This window comes from Erythrolamprus reginae, chromosome 7 (assembly GCF_031021105.1).
Source record: "Erythrolamprus reginae isolate rEryReg1 chromosome 7, rEryReg1.hap1, whole genome shotgun sequence".
Classification (NCBI taxonomy): Eukaryota; Metazoa; Chordata; class Lepidosauria; order Squamata; family Dipsadidae; genus Erythrolamprus; species Erythrolamprus reginae.
This window is the reverse complement of record NC_091956.1, coordinates 82,992,844-83,009,013: the sequence shown is the minus strand read 5'-3', so window position 1 is coordinate 83,009,013 and position 16,170 is coordinate 82,992,844. Positions and strand designations below refer to the sequence as shown.

The 16,170-nt window shown below is 38.5% G+C and overlaps 1 protein-coding gene across 1 annotated transcript in view; it reads left to right on the top strand.

Moving 5' to 3' along the window:
- Positions 1-16,170, top strand: part of GRID2 (glutamate ionotropic receptor delta type subunit 2) — a 616,736-nt gene that overhangs the window by 445,373 nt on the left and 155,193 nt on the right. The window lies entirely within an intron of this gene.

Here is a 16,170-nt window from a genome sequence, read left to right as displayed (position 1 = left end):
TTGGACATTTTCAAAGATGTTAATGTCTGAGATGCGATATGGGTTCCAAACAGATGAGCTGTATTCGGGGATGGGTCTGGCGAAAGTTTTGTAAGCTCTGGTAAGTAGTGTGAGATTGCCAGAGCAGAAGCTACGTAGGATTAGGTCTACAACTCTTGAAGCCTTCTTGGCTATGTTGTTGCAGTGGGCTTTGGCACTTAAATCTTTTGTTATTAGTATTCCAAGGTCTTTAACCGAGTGGGGATTATCTGTGATAATTTCATTATTCAGTTCGTATGTATATATGATGTAGATTCAGCTGTAAATATGATTATGTACTTTTTTTTTTTAAGGGAAAATTTAATAAATATATATTGGGGGAAAAAAGAAAGTCTAGTCTCGTAGGGTATTCTATTTTGAGTTCTATTCTATTCCTTCATTCATCCTTTCCTTCTTTCCTTCTTTCCTTCCTTTCTTCTTTCCTTCCCATTGGACAAGAGGCAAAGTTAAGCTCTGAAAACCAGTTAAAAAAAAGAATAAGAAATTCAACTTTCCCTTTTTATAGTCAATGCAAACATTTTCATGCCAAAGATCTCTTCTGCTCTCTAATCAAGCCATGTCATTGTTTGTTTCAGTCTCATCACCAATAGAGAGGCATTAATTGCAGGTAAAATGTCAAGCATTACAAGTCCACAGAAAGATGTTAACTTATAATTAATCGTTAAAAATGAAATTACAGATAATGGCTCTGCTTTCCACTCTCCTAATATTGCAGTAATTACCCCCAAATTATAAGAAAATTGGAACATAATATCCAGTATACTCAATTCTCTTCTGGAAATAAAACTAGAATGCCAACATTTGCTCTTTGGAATGCCACCTCTTCGAATAGATGGGTCAATAAATAACAGAGAAGGGATTTATCTATATAGGCCAGTCAAAATCTCCTGAACTGGTTTCTGTTCAACAAAGTTTCACTTGCTTGAGATATTAATAAAAATCTTAGGATACAAGCAACAACAATTAGAAACATAGAAACATAGAAGACTGACGGCAGAAAAAGACCTCATGGTCCATCTAGTCTGCCCTTATACTATTTTCTGTATTTTATCTTAGGATGGATATATGTTTATCCCAGGCATGTTTAAATTCAGTTACTGTGGATTGACCAACCACGTCTGCTGGAAGTTTGTTCCAAGCATCTACTACTCTTTCAGTGAAATAATATTTTCTCACGTTGCTTTTGATCTTTCCTCCAACTCACTTCAGATTGTGTCCCCTTGTTCTTGTGTTCACTTTCCTATTAAAAACACTTCCCTCCTGAACCTTATTTAACCCTTTAACATATTTAAATGTTTCGATCATGTCCCCCCTTTTCCTTCTGTCCTCCAGACTCTACAGATTGAGTTCATGAAGTCTTTCCTGATACGTTTTATGCTTAAGACCTTCCACCATTCTTGTAGCCTGTCTTTGGACCCATTCAATTTTGTCAATATCTTTTGGTAGGTGAGGTCTCCAGAACTGAAGACAGTATTCCAAATGGGGTCTCACCAGCGCTTTATATAAGGGGATCACAATCTCCCTCTTCCTGCTTGTTATACCTCTAGCTATGCAGCCAAGCATCCTACTTGCTTTCCCTACCACCTCACTACACTGCTCACCCATTTGGAGACTGTCAGAAATCACTACCCCTAAATCCTTCTCTTCTGAAGTTTTTGCTAACACAGAACTGCCAATACAATACTCAGACTGAGGATTCCTTTTCCCCAAGTGCATTAAGTTGCCTTTTCTAGGGCATCATAAATAGCCCATACACCAACTGAGTGAACAGGTATAGACCATTCCAATCACACAACTCACCTGGCATTGTTTATTCACTCACATTAGTCACCTTCTCCTTCTATTCTGCACGGTTGTTCAACTGAGCAGCAGAAGGAATATGGCAGAATAATAAGCAGGCAATAGCAGTACTCAAAGAAAGAAGTATGGGTTGTGTCTTGTATAGCTATTTATAACTCTGAACTGAGGATTCAGTTCAGCAAAGAGACTCTATTAAGAGCTGCAGCCACCCACATTGGAAAGGAGTGGTTCCTATGTGTGCACAAAAGTCCCTTCCGTTAAAATAAAGCAGGGGTGTCAAACGCAATTTCATTGAGGGCCCATCAGAGTTGTGGTTGACCTTGAGAGTCGGGTGGCAAATGGCTGGGATGGGCATGGCCAGATGATCACAGCCAACTGATTCAGCATGGCTCTTCTTATGTTCTTATGTTCTTATGCTGTACAGGATCATCATGGCTGCATGTGCCCGGCAGCATGACATTTGGCTTATGCGCATGCATAGCAAGTGAAATTTCCCGCAAGGACGCAAAGAAACACTGAAAATTGGCAAAATCTCACACGAGAGCATCTTCATGTTCAGTTCTGGAGACCTCAACTACAAAAAGATATTGACAAAATTGAACGGGGCCAAAGACGGGCTACAAGAAGGGTGGAAGGTCTTAAGCATAAAACGTATCAGGAAAGACTTCATGGACTCAATCTGTATAGTCTGGAGGACAGAAGGGAAAGGGGGGACATGATAGAAACATTTAAATATGTTAAAGGGTTAAATAAGGTTCAGGAGGGAAGTGTTTTTAATAGGAAAGTGAGCACAACAAGGGGACACAATCTGAGGTTAGTTGCCTCCGGAACCGCCTGCTACCGCACAAATCCCAGCGACCGATAAGGTCCCACAGAGTTGGCCTTCTCCGGGTCCCGTTGACTAAACAATGTCGTTTGGCGGGCCCCAGGGAAGGGGCCTTCTCTGTGGTGGCCCCGGCCCTCTGAAATCAACTCTCCCCAGAGATTAGAACTGCCCCCACCCTCCTTGTCTTTCATAAGCTACTCAAGACCCACCTATACCGCCAGGCATGGGGGAACTGAGACACCTTCCCCAGGCTTTTATACTTTATGTTTGGTATCTGGGATAAACATATATCCATTGTAAGATAAAATACAGGAAATAGTGTAAGGGCAGACTAGATTGCCATCAGTCTTCTATGTTTCTATGTTTCTATGTATGTATGTGTTGTTTGGTTTTAAATGATGGGGTTTTATATGTCTTTTTCTCTTTTAATATTAGATTTGTTCCACTGTAACATTGTTTTATTATTGTTGTGAGCCGCCCCGAGTCTTCGGAGAGGGCCGGCATACAAATCTAATAAATTATTATTATTATTATTATTATTATTATTATTATTATTATTATTAATTTGCTTTCTGTAAAATAACACGCATCACACACACAAAGCTATATCACAATCTCCACAGGCCTTTTAAATGTGCAAAATTAGAGACTTCCCCGTTTTGGAAGCCATCTTCTCTCTTTTCTGTAAGGGTAATAGCTCTAATATTTTCCGTAATTGCCGAACACAGTCTCATATTTACAAAAGAAAATTGCGCTTCATTTTTTAATATATATATTCTATCACAGCCCTTTAGGGACAAGCAGAATTAAAGGAGATGTATTTCCTTCAAACAACTTAAAGGCAGACAAGCTTTCATTTGGCTGAAAAGAAAAGAACAATAATTTAATGGCGTTCGTATTGAAATATACGAATGTACAGAATGCTTGAATAATTAAGGCACAAAGGGCCTTGAATTGAAATAGGGCAGCTCAGGAGATTCATTTATAATGTCAGCCTGCATTTCATATTCAATTTGAATCTAGCAAAAACTGCATGAGCAGAAGCCCAATTGTTTACTACTCTCGGTGAATTCAGAATTAGGATGAGGGGGGAAATATGGTAATTCCCAGTGACAGATTGACTGGCTAGAAAGCTAAATCTAACTTCTGTGTTCATTCCTCACCTGCCTTCCATTCTGCAGGAGAAGTAGGGGGGGGGGTATTTATTTTAGAATAACTAACCTTCTGTGATTAATTATGATTGGCACCTCCTAAGCAAGGCAATACGGGAAGTTTAAAATATTGTCGTGTTCATTTAAGAAATTACTGTCAACAATTGACTTCAAACATGACACAGTAATAATTTCAGGACTGTACCTGAGTGTACCTACGCTGAAAAGCAACAGACTATGTGTGATTCTGGTTTCAAAAGCACTGTCAGCCCCCCCCCCCTATTTTATTCCATATTACCAATGGATCTAAAACTCTGCATATTCCTTATTTTCAACTGACTATCATTTCACGATCCTGCAAACATTTTTCCTTAAAAGCAGGAAACAGCTCATTGAGAGTAAAAACATACACATAGAAACATAGAAACATAGAAGACTGATGGCAGAAAAAGACCTCATGGTCCATCTAGTCTGCCCTTATACTATTTCCTGTATTTTATCTTACAATGGATATATGTTTATCCCAGGCATGTTTAAATTCAGTTATTGTGGATTTGCCAACCACGTCTGCTTGAAGTTTGTTCCAAGGATCTACTACTCTTTCAGTAAAATAATATTTTCTCACGTTGCTTTTGATCTTTCCCCCAACTAACTTCAGATTGTGTCCCCTTGTTCTTGTGTTCACTTTCCTATTAAAAACACTTCCCTCCTGAACCTTATTCAACCCTTTAACATATTTAAATGTTTTGATCATGTCCCCCCCTTTTCCTTCTGTCCTCCAGACTATACAGATTGAGTTCATGAAGTCTTTCCTGATACGTTTTATGCTTAAGACCTTCCACCATTCTTGTAGTCCGTCTTTGGACCCGTTCAATTTTGTCAATATCTTTTTGTAGGTGAGGTCTCCAGAACTGAACACAGTATTCCAAATGTGGTCTCACCAGCACTCTATATAAGGGGATACAGTGATACCTTGTCCTACAAACTTAAATGGTTCCGGGACGAGGTTCTTAATGTGAAAAGTTTGTAGGACGAAACAATGTTTCCCATAGGAATCAATGGAAAAGCGATTAATGCGTGCAAGCCCGAAATTCGCCCCTTTTGCCAGCCGAAGCGCCCGTTTTTGTGCTGCTGGGATTCTCCTGAGGCTCCCCTCCATGGGAAACCCCACCTCTGGACTTCTGTGTTTTTGCAATGCAGCAGGGGAATCCCAGCAGGGCAAAAACGAACGCTTTGCTGGCAATGGAAGTCCGGAGGTGGGGTTTCCCAGCGAAGGGAGCATCAGTGAAATTGCAGCATCGCAAAAACACCAAAGTCCTTGAAGCCCCACCTGCGACCTCTGTGTTTTTGCGATGCTGCGATTTCACTGATGTTCCCCTCGCTGGGAAACCCCACCTCCGGACTTCCGTTGCCAGTGAAGCGCCCGTTTTTGCACTGCTGGGATTCCCCTGCTGGAATTCCCCTTTGGGGGTCAAACGACCGTTTCACGGTTTCACGGTTGCCTAAGACCCTGGGAAAAGACAAATTTCCCATGGTGTTAGGAACTAAAGCTTCTATTCTGGCGCCTTGGAACATATTTTAACAATCTGACCAATCAGGCGTTTACAGTGGGGGTGTCCCTCTGACTTTCCTGCCAATCAGCTTAAAGCTCTGTAGGGAGAATTGCTGCTAGACTTATGGTTGGGGGTCACCACCACATGAGGAACCTGTATTAAGGGGTCACAGCATTAGAAAGGTTGAGAACCACTGTATTAAGGGAAGATGGAAACAGTATAAAGAATAAAATATATTTTGATATAAAACTTCTGACATAACATTTCTGAATCGCCTTGTCAGAAGGTATTCCAAACAGAAGGTATTCCAAACTTCTAAAACCTAATGCATTCAAATTTAAATCAATGGAAATCAGGCTTATAAGAAAACTGTTTAAAAGCAACTAATAGAGTAAGTTGTTGCTTATATCCTAAGATTTTTATTAATATTGCTTCTTCGTTGCTTATTTGGCCCCTATGACAATCATTAAGTGTTGTACCACATGATTCTTGACAAATGTATATTTTATTTTATGTACGCTGAGAGCATCTGCACCAAGACAAATTCCTTGTGTGTCCAATCACACTTGGCCAATAAAATTCTATTCTATTCTATTCTATTCTATTCTATTCTATTCTACTTCTTCATGTACTTTTACAATAGTCTTCTCTGCTCCCAACTGACTTTACAAATGGCCAAATTGCTTGTGTGCATTAATATTCTCGACTACAACCAAGGGGGGATTGGAACAGGCAAATGTCTCACTGATTGACAGTAACTGTCTGCACATTTTAAAACAAAAAAGTCAGCGACCGCGTGACCTTATGTAACGGCCTTTGCTATATACGTCTCCTTAAATTGCCCCTTTCAAAGAAGATTGCAGTTAAGAGAAATAATTTCCACTGATGAATGAACTTGGCATTCTTATCTACTAAAACACTTTCCCTTGACAAAAGGACAGAGGGTTCGTCTTATTTCTGTTTCCTTATTACGCATGTCTTCTTTTAAGTGGTCCATATTTTTAGAGTTTGTTGCAGAAAAATCAATTTCCAGAAGCATGCACAGATGACTGGTTCAGCTGGATTCATTAACTTCTTTATATACATAGAAACATAGAAGATTGACGGCAGAAAAAGACCTCATGGTCCATCTACTTTGCCCTTATACTATTTCCTGTATTTTATCTTAGGATGGATATATGTTTATCCCAGGCATGTTTAAATTCGGTTCCTGTGGATTTACCAACCACATTGAAAAAGCCAATAAATTTTAACAGACTGGTTAAACATTCAACATTACAGTTCTCAATTAAATCAGTGAAAGTCCATTGTAGCTTATACTTGTAATGAAAGAGCAGAGCTGGCTATTTTCTCTCCTTGTGTTTTATTACAAAAGAGCAATAAGAGATTCACAAAGGGACTTGCTATGGGGTGATTATGCTTCCTTTTTCCCCTACTTAAAGCCACTCATCCTTCAACCTTGCTCCTTATATTCCCACCCAAGGCGGGCAATAATCTCTAGAAATGTACTGCCTGGAGTGTACAGTTGCTTAATAAATTACTCTGCCTTACTTATCTTCCCTTTGGCATATCCCTGCTGGCACAAAGCTATTATCCTGTGAGAATATTCTTTTCTATTGACATTTATTCTTAATTAACCATGCAGAGTCTCTTTAGGTTTGTAATGTTCCAGGAGAAAATTTGTGTGACCAAAGATGTTTTGAATGAAAGCCATCACCGTTGGCTTTCACAAAATTTGCTGTCTAGCTGTATTGTTTCATACGAGTGGAAAGGGGCTGCCATAGAATTAATTAAAAGCATAAATTATTATTATTATTATTATTATTATTATTATTATGTCAGTACAACACAGCAAACGAGATCACTATGCTGGATTTCGTATTTCATCACCAGTCGGGCGCTTCCCAAGCACTTATTATTATTATTATTATTATTATTATTATTAATAATAATAATAATAATAATAATAATAATAATATTATTAATTAGATTTGTATGCCACCCCTCTCCGAAGACTCGGGGTGGCTCGCAACAACAAAAACAGTACAAATCCAATGATTGAAACAGTTTAAAACCCTTAATATAAAAAACAATCATACATCTCATACAAACCATACATAAAACGGAAACGGCCCAGGGGAATCAATTTCCTCATGCCTGATGACAGAGGTGGGTTTTAAGGAGTTTACAAAAGGCAAGGAGGGTGGGGGCAATCCTAATCTCCGGGGGGAGTTGATTCCAGAGGGTTGGGGCCACCACAGAGAAGGCCCTTCCCATGGGTCCTGCCAGACGACATTGTTTCGTCGACGGGACCTGGAGAAGGCCAACTCTGTGGGACCTAACCGGTCGCTGGGATTCGTGCAGCAGAAGGCGGTCCCTGAGATATTCTGGTCCGGTGCCATGAAGGGCTTTATAGGTCATAACCAACACTTTGAATTGTGACCGGAAACTGATCGGCAACCAATGCAGACTGCGGAATGTTGGTGTAACATGGGCATATTTAGGGAAGCCCATGATTGCTCTCACAGCTGCATTCTGCATGAAGCATAGATGCCATAGATGTTAAGATTTCAAGAAATTGTTTTATACTCCTCTTCCAATTATTTGCACTGTGTTCAGCAACCAGCAAATAGAGGAATCCACATTTAAAAGTTTCAAGGAAAGACATTCATTTTACTCAAGAACTCTGTATCTATGCAGAGTATTGCAGGAGAACGAGATAAGATATACTTTTTATACTTTGTTTTAGGTTTGGTATGAATGTGCTGTTTGGTTTTTTAAAATAATGATAGGGTTTTATATGTTTTTTAATATTAGATTTGATCCACTACTATATTGTTTTTATTACTGTTGTGAGCCGCCCCGAGTCTTCGGAGAGGGGTGGCATACAAATCTAAATAATAATAATAATGATGATGATGATGACGATGATGATGACGACGATGATGTGGCAATTAATGAACCAGATAAATGACAGAGACACATTTGTAGAAAACAATAGTTTTACTCTTCAGAGCTAAATATCTTCTGCATCAGCCTTCTATATACAGGAACTTTACTTTTGCTGTATTCAGTTTACTTACAAGTAGATACTAAACCAGGGGTAGGCAACTTCTGACAAGGGAGTGAAGTTATTATACATTGGGAAGACTATCTATCTACTTAAAAAATAGCTTGGCCCTTGCTGCAAAGTCCTCCACAAGGCGAAAAGTGAGAAACTTTGTACATTATTTCACCGCCTTCTACTTCTGTGAAGAAGTTTGCAATTGCTCTCCTCGGGATATCCTGCAACACTATACATTTGTCCCAACTACAGGGATAGGATTAAGGGTATGACAATAGAATGGAAATCCTTCAGCAAGGGAGATATACATATAGTTCAGCAGGGGACATGTGGGAACAAGTGTTTCGTCATCTGTTATTTGTTTGACAAGGAAAGACCTGCACTAGAATATTAAAGCAAAAGCAAAATTTAGGTCACTCTACAGATGTCTCCGGCTTGGTCGTAACTTTTAGAGACATATTGCTCGCCAGTTCCTTCAGGCCTTTGCAGAGGTATCTTGAATGAAAACAGCCTACGACTGGGGAGACTGCTTGGGCAGATCACGAAGCTCCCCTGATGAGGAATAAATAAATCCTGTTAAAGAAATTAGATGAGATTACATTAGATTTATTAGATTTGTATGCCGCCCCTCTCCGCAGACTCGGAGCGGCTCACAACAACAAAACAGTACAAGTCCAATTATTAAAACAACCTTTAATATAAAAACAATCATACATCTCATACAAACCATACATAAAATGGAAACAGCCCAGGGGAATCAATTTCCCCATGCCTGACGACAGAGGTGGGTTTTAAGGAGTTTGCGAAATTGATTCCAGAGGGCCGGGGCCGCCACAGAAAAGGCTGTTCCCCTGGGTCCCTCTAAAGAAGCAGCCCCCAACCTTTGGGGCACCAGAGACATGTTCCATGGGGTGAGGTTTTACCATGGACCAGAGGGAGCCTGGTTCCGTGTGGTGCCTGTATCCTGAGAATGGAAAAACTCAGGCTCCTTATAATTTCTCCCTTTGCTGATTTTAAAACTACAACTACTGTAGGTAGGAACTGTGCACAACAGACAGAATTGGGAACATATCAAATGCTGCAAATAACACAGCATAGGTAAAGCATCCAGGTAAAATTACAGGACCCAATATATTGCAAAGCAGATCTCACATATTGCTCAGGCTTAACCGGCCTTATTGACCAAAAAGCTACAGACATTTTCAGTGAGCTAGACATGGCTTGAAAAAGCTTTTTATAACAGGTTGCCTTTATCAGATCTTTTCTGTTATCCATCTACATCCACTCCAAGTTGCACAGGTTAATCCGCTCAATCTGGGATTGTTTTAGATTTCACAATTGGCTCTTCGTTTGATATTTATTCTTTCCAACCCAACGAAAGAAAGAAAATGATGTGAGATGAGTGTCTTTTATCTATCTGTCTCCATGTTCATTGGCGGAACTGGGCCAAAACAGGACCAAATTTGGCATGATGGGAGAGGATGAATTAAGATGGAAAGTGCTCTAGATCCAGCTAAGAGATGTGGGGAAAACAAAGTTCAATTGCTTAATTCATCCCTTGCTTTTGCCTTGTGGTATTTGAGAAGATTCTTGAGAATCCTTTGGAGATCAACCCTGACTGTTCTTTGGAAGGATAGATCCTGAAGCTGAGACACAAATACAGTGGTACCTCTATTTATTTATTTATTTATTTTGTCCAATACACAATGAGGGTTTTAGTGGGTATATATCTATATACACATAGTAAAATACATGATGAAGGTTATAGAGGAGATACTCATAGTAAAATATATCTAAGAAAGAATAGAAAAGAAGGTATAGTAATAGAACATATCAATGAAAGAATAGAAGAAGAGATATAGGAATAGAAGAAAGGTATAGGAGATATAGGAGAGCAATAGGACAGGGGACGGAAGGCACTCTAGTGCACTTGTACTCGCCCCTTACTGACCTCTTAGGAATCTGGAGAGGTCAACCGTAGATAATCTAAGGGTAAAGTGTTGGAGGTTGGGGGAGGACACTATGGAGTCCGGTAATGAGTTCCACGCTTCGACAACTCGGTTACTGAAGTCATATTTTTTACAGTCAAGTTTGGAGCGGTTAATATTAAGTTTAAATCTGTTGTGTGCTCTTGTGTTGTTGTGGTTGAAGCTGAAGTAGTCGCCGACAGGCAGGACGTTGCAGCATATGATCTTGTGGGCAATACTTAGATCTTGTTTAAGGCGTCTTAGTTCTAAACTTTCTAGGCCCAGGATTGAAAGTCTAGTCTCATAGGGTCTTCTATTTCGAGTGGAGGAGTGAAGGGCTTTTCTTGTGAAGTATCTTTGGACATTTTCAAGGGTGTTAATGTCTGAGATGCGATATGGGTTCCAAACAGATGAGCTGTATTCGAGGATGGGTCTGGCAAAAGTTTTGTAAGCTCTGGTAAGTAGTGTGAGATTGCCAGAGCAGAAGCTATGTAGGATTAAGTTTACAACTCTTGAAGCCTTCTTGGCTATGTTGTTGCAGTGGGCTTTGGCACTTAAATCTTTTGTTATTAGTATCCCAAGGTCTTTAACCGAGTGGGGATTATCTGTGATAATTTGATTATTCAGTTCGTATTTGGCGTTCAGATTCTTCTTCCCAATGTGTAGGACAGAACATTTGCTAGTTGAGATTTGGAGTTGCCATGTGTTAGACCACTCATGTGTTTGTATCTCCATCTATATTCCTGTGTGTGGATATGTCAAAATAGTTACAGATTTAGTGATCCATACAGTGTTCTGCATATAAAGGCAGTTTACAACAGAACCGAAGTAGAAAAAACCCCTCTTGAATGTATAACAAGTTTCAAATCAGAAACATACAGAATGTAAACACTTATTGCAGAGTGATGAATTTGTAGTTTCTCTTATTTTCCGTTTTGCTGACCTCCACCCCGATGCCACACAAACTGTCAGCTTCTGAGACTTGTTATACTTTTATTTTTAAGAGCGACAACATTTTTTCTACGGCCTGTAAATACTTTGTAGTGGAGCGTGTCTAACTGAAATAATTGGTGCTCTCGTTATGTTTTTGCAAATGGTAGCTAGAAATGAACTTGAGCAGGTTGATAAGAGTTGTTATAATAGTTTTGATGGGGCATGAGCTGTTAAAAGAAAAATATTGCTAAAAGTCAAAAATAAAATACCCAAAGAACACATTTTCTATAAGTTGCTCCTGGTTAGAAAAACATGAATTTTTAATAGGAAATAGTGGTATCTGAAACATGGAGTAAACAGTCTTGGTATACTATCAACCCAATAGATTGGGGCTGCCAGCTAGCATGACTGACAATTCTCTTGGCTAAGAATTGTGAGTGTTATAATTACAACTCCTCTGAAAACCAGCAGGTGGGAAGGCTGCAGTGGATTTTAAAAGGTTAGGAACATTGAAGAGGTAACTGGAGAGCAGAGCTTTCATCCAAATCTTGCCTGGATAGTTGAGAATTAAAGCAAGTACAGAAAACTACTGTGGTTAAAATGAAGAGACTTAACAGTGACTCGTTTTAAACAGTAACTTGTCCATTGGCTAGATTTAGTGATGAGGGAAAGTTCTAAAAGTACGGCTCTATCATTTCTAGCCTTAAAATAATTTAAAATTATCAATACCTCGCCCCTTAATAAAGCACTCCAACAAAATGTTGCCGTTATATACATTAATTACAGTAGATAAATCTCAGATTAATCTGAAATGGTTGGAGACCATTAGATGACGAATGGAAGCTTGAGACATGCTGCCTGATACAATTGTGGTTTGATTGATATTAGCCTAAACAAGTGCTTTACAATCCAATTACTGTACTTGATCTGTATGTCTGAATGTCTCTATCTATCCATCTTTCTATCTATTTTTCTTTCTTTCTCTCTCTCTCTTTCCTTTCTTCTCTCCTTCCTTCCTTCCTTTCCACTTTCTTTCTTTCTTTCTTTCTTTAAGTTTCCTTCTTTCTTTCTTCTCTCCTTCCTTCCTTTCCACCTTCTTTCTTTCTTTCTTTCTTTCTTTCTTTCTTTAAGTTTCCTTCTTTCTTTCTTCTTTCCTTCTTTCTTTCCTTTTCTCTTTTCTTTCTTTCTTTCTCTTTTCTTTTTTTCTTTCTCTTTTCTTCTTCCTTTCTTTTCCTTCTTTTTTCCTTCCTCTTTTCCGTTTTTGAGACTTATATATGTAGATAAAATATGCTCAGCTTCTGAATGTTAACACTGGTATTATTTCTGGATATTCTTACTTATCTAAAATAAACAGTATGCTGTAAGATGCAAAATTCTTTATGAAACTTTTTTCTGCATTTGATTTGTGTGCTTAATCTTAGCTAATATTACTTTTTTCATTCTTGTCTTTTAAAACGTTTTTAAATAAGAATAGAGTGTATTAAAAAAACTATATTACAACTTTATGAAAAATATCATTTTATCTGTTCTTACTCTATTGGTTATTTCAGCGTGCTAAGAGTTATTAATGTTTTGGAACAGCAATAAAACAATTGCACAGGTAGTGATATATACATAGATTCTATGTATTTTTTTCATGGAAAATTTTTATTATGAACATTTCATATTCTTATATCTTTTCTCTGTTGCATTTTGATGTTATAGGTTTAAAAAGAAAAGCCTTTTCTATTTCCCTCTTTTTTAAACAAACATAATATAATAGAGTGGAGTGGAGTAGGATAGGATAGGATAGAAACATAGAAACATAGAAATCTGACGGCAGAAAAAGACCTCATGATCCATCTAGTCTGCCCTTATACTATTTTCTGTATTTTATCTTAGGATGGATATATGTTTATCCCAGGCATATTTAAATTCAGTTACTGTGGATTTATCTACCACGTCTGCTGGAAGTTTGTTCCAAGGATCTACTACTCTTTCAGTAAAATAATATTTTCTCATGTTGCTTTTGATCTTTCCCCCAACTAACTTCAGATTGTGTCCCCTTGTTCTTGTGTTCACTTTCCTATTAAAAACACTTCCCTCCTGGACCTTATTTAACCCTTTAATATATTTAAATGTTTCGATCATGTCCCCACTTTTCCTTCTGTCCTCCAGACTATACAATTGAGTTCATGAAGTCTTTCCTGATACGTTTTATGCTTAAGACCTTCCACCATTCTTGTAGCCCGTCTTTGGACCCATTCAATTTTGTCAATATTTTTTGTAGGTGAGGTCTCCAGAACTGAACACAGTGTTCCAAATGTGGTCTCACCACATTAGGATAGGATAGGATAGGATAGGATAGGAGTTGGAAGAACTTCGAAGGTCTTCTAGTCCAACCCCTGCTTAGGCAGGAAACATTACACCACTTTAGACAAATGGTTGTGCAACCTCTTCTTAAAAGCTTCCAGTGTTGTTGGAGCATTCACAACTTCTGGAGGCAAGTTGTTCCACTGATTAATTGTTCTAACTGTCAGGAAATTTCTCCTTATTTTTTCTTAGTTGTATTGCTTTTCTCCTTGATTAGTTCCCATCCATTGCTTGTTGTCCTGCCCTCAAATCCATTTTGTTGTGGTAACTCCTGAGATATTGGAACACTCTTATTATATCACCTAGTCCTTCTTTTCATTAAAATAGACATACCCAATTCCATCAACTGTTTTTTATACATTTTAGCCTCCAGTCCCCTAATCATCTTTGTTGCTCATCTCTGCATTCTTTCTAGAGTCCAGTCTTGATTTTTTTTTAAAGGATAAAACTTCCTCCCTATTTTCTCCCTTCTTGTTCACTTGTACATTGAATTTTCCTCTCTGCTTTTTCATTGTTATTCCAAAGTATATATATTTTGAATTTCTACCTACTTCTGAAGACTTATTGTAAAAAAAAACAGAATCTAGATTCTATTTGGATAGTTTAATTTGATAGTAAATCTTCAGGAAGACGAACTGTCTAACTTCTGAAAACCTAATATCAGAGCTAAACTTTAAAAAAAATATAGTATTTTTATCTCATCCTCTTTTTTATGATTTTAAAAAACTTTTCAATCAAAAAGCAAATTACATTTGAACTTTACTTTCTTGGGTAGACATATAGAATAAATCCAATAGATCTGATTGCTCCTTTCACCATCCAGTGTCAATCTCCATAATTTGCTGTGAATTTAATTGAAAGGAGTAGACTGGTAAAATGAAAACCTGTAATTTCTCCAGATATTTCTTAAATCACATTCTCATTTTTTTAAAGCTCTTGAATAAAAACTAAAAGCTGTTCCCTGCCTTCTTTATATGAAGTGAATCGACAGGAGAAATAGAGGCACTGAATGTCAATGTTAGCCTTTTTTGTAAAATGCATAAATGAAGCTCTCAAATAAAAATTTGAAGAGGAATAAGAAATTAAGGGGTGGAGATGAGAATTGGATCTTGCTGGACTGACATTCTGTCAGAGAAATTGCGTTCAATACAATGATTTTCAATTTACTAACCCTCCCCTTTGCGGATGATTTCATGGAGATATCTTTTTTCAAAAGACTGGTGCTTTTTTCCAAATAGAAGAAAAATGCAAGAAACCCACCAAGCTCAGAGAGGACCAAGGATCCCACAGTTCAGTGATGGGAAATAATTAAATAGTATGTGTTTTCTCTGGTAGAATCCTCCCAAAAATTCACAGGTACAAATTTCAGACACACACACACGTTTGAAAATTCAAAACAATGTTCTTTATAATGAAAATTCACTTAAACCAAGCCCTCTTTTGGTATAGCCAAGAGGACATGTCTACAAACTAACTGGTAATTTGTACAAGTCCCTTATCAGTTCTGTGATACTTAGCTTGCAGTTGTGAGGCAATTCACAGTCCTTCTTCTTTCACAAAGTGAAACACACTTTGCTCTGGTTTAGTTTCAAAGCGGGGAACAGTCAGCACACAAAAAGTCAAAGTCAGTAAAGCAGTCACGAAACACAACGATCAGATAATCCTCCACAATGGCCAAACCCACAGGCTGCTATTTATAGCAGCCTCACTAATGACCACAGCCCCACCCAACCACAGGCGGCCTCATTTTCTTTGATAATAATCTCTCAGTTGTTGTTGCCTATGCATCGCTCTCCGCATGCGTGGATGTATCATTAACTCTTGTTCTGAATCCAAGGAGGAGCTAGAGAATTGATCTCCTTCTGAGCTGTCTGCCCCACTCTCCTCCTCCCTGTCACTCATGTCTTCTTGGTCAGAGGAGCCTTCATCAGCAGATTCCACCGGGGGCAAAACAGGCCTGCAGCATGTAGATGTCTCCCCCACATCCACAGTCCTTGGGGCAGGAGCCTTAATAGTTTTAATCATTATCTAGAACTGAACATTTATAGTATTTTTTTTAAAATGACTACTCTAGATACAGTTTCAAAATAAGCAAACATATTTTGGCGGGTGTTGTACATACTCCTGGTCAGCTGGAGGATGATGAAGAGCTTGATGACTCTGATACAGATAGTGTTTATGAATTAGTGGCAGGCCCTGGGTTACAGGTATCAGAACAGGTGGGAGGCCAGCCACAGGATGTGGCTATGAGGCCAGACTCTAGCGAAGAAGAGACAGACAATCGCTGGTTAAATCCTCACTTCAGAAGAGTTCAAAAGCGCAGAGAGCAAGTGTTAGGAAAAAGATATTAAGGGAAGGAATGGGTTAATTACTGGAGTGATGTATTCCTCACGTCAGGGAGCCAGCGGGGAAGAAGGGCGGAGTTTTCAATGTTGTAAATCTATCATGGGACGTGTGTCGTTTTGGCTCCGGAGTAAGTTGTCTT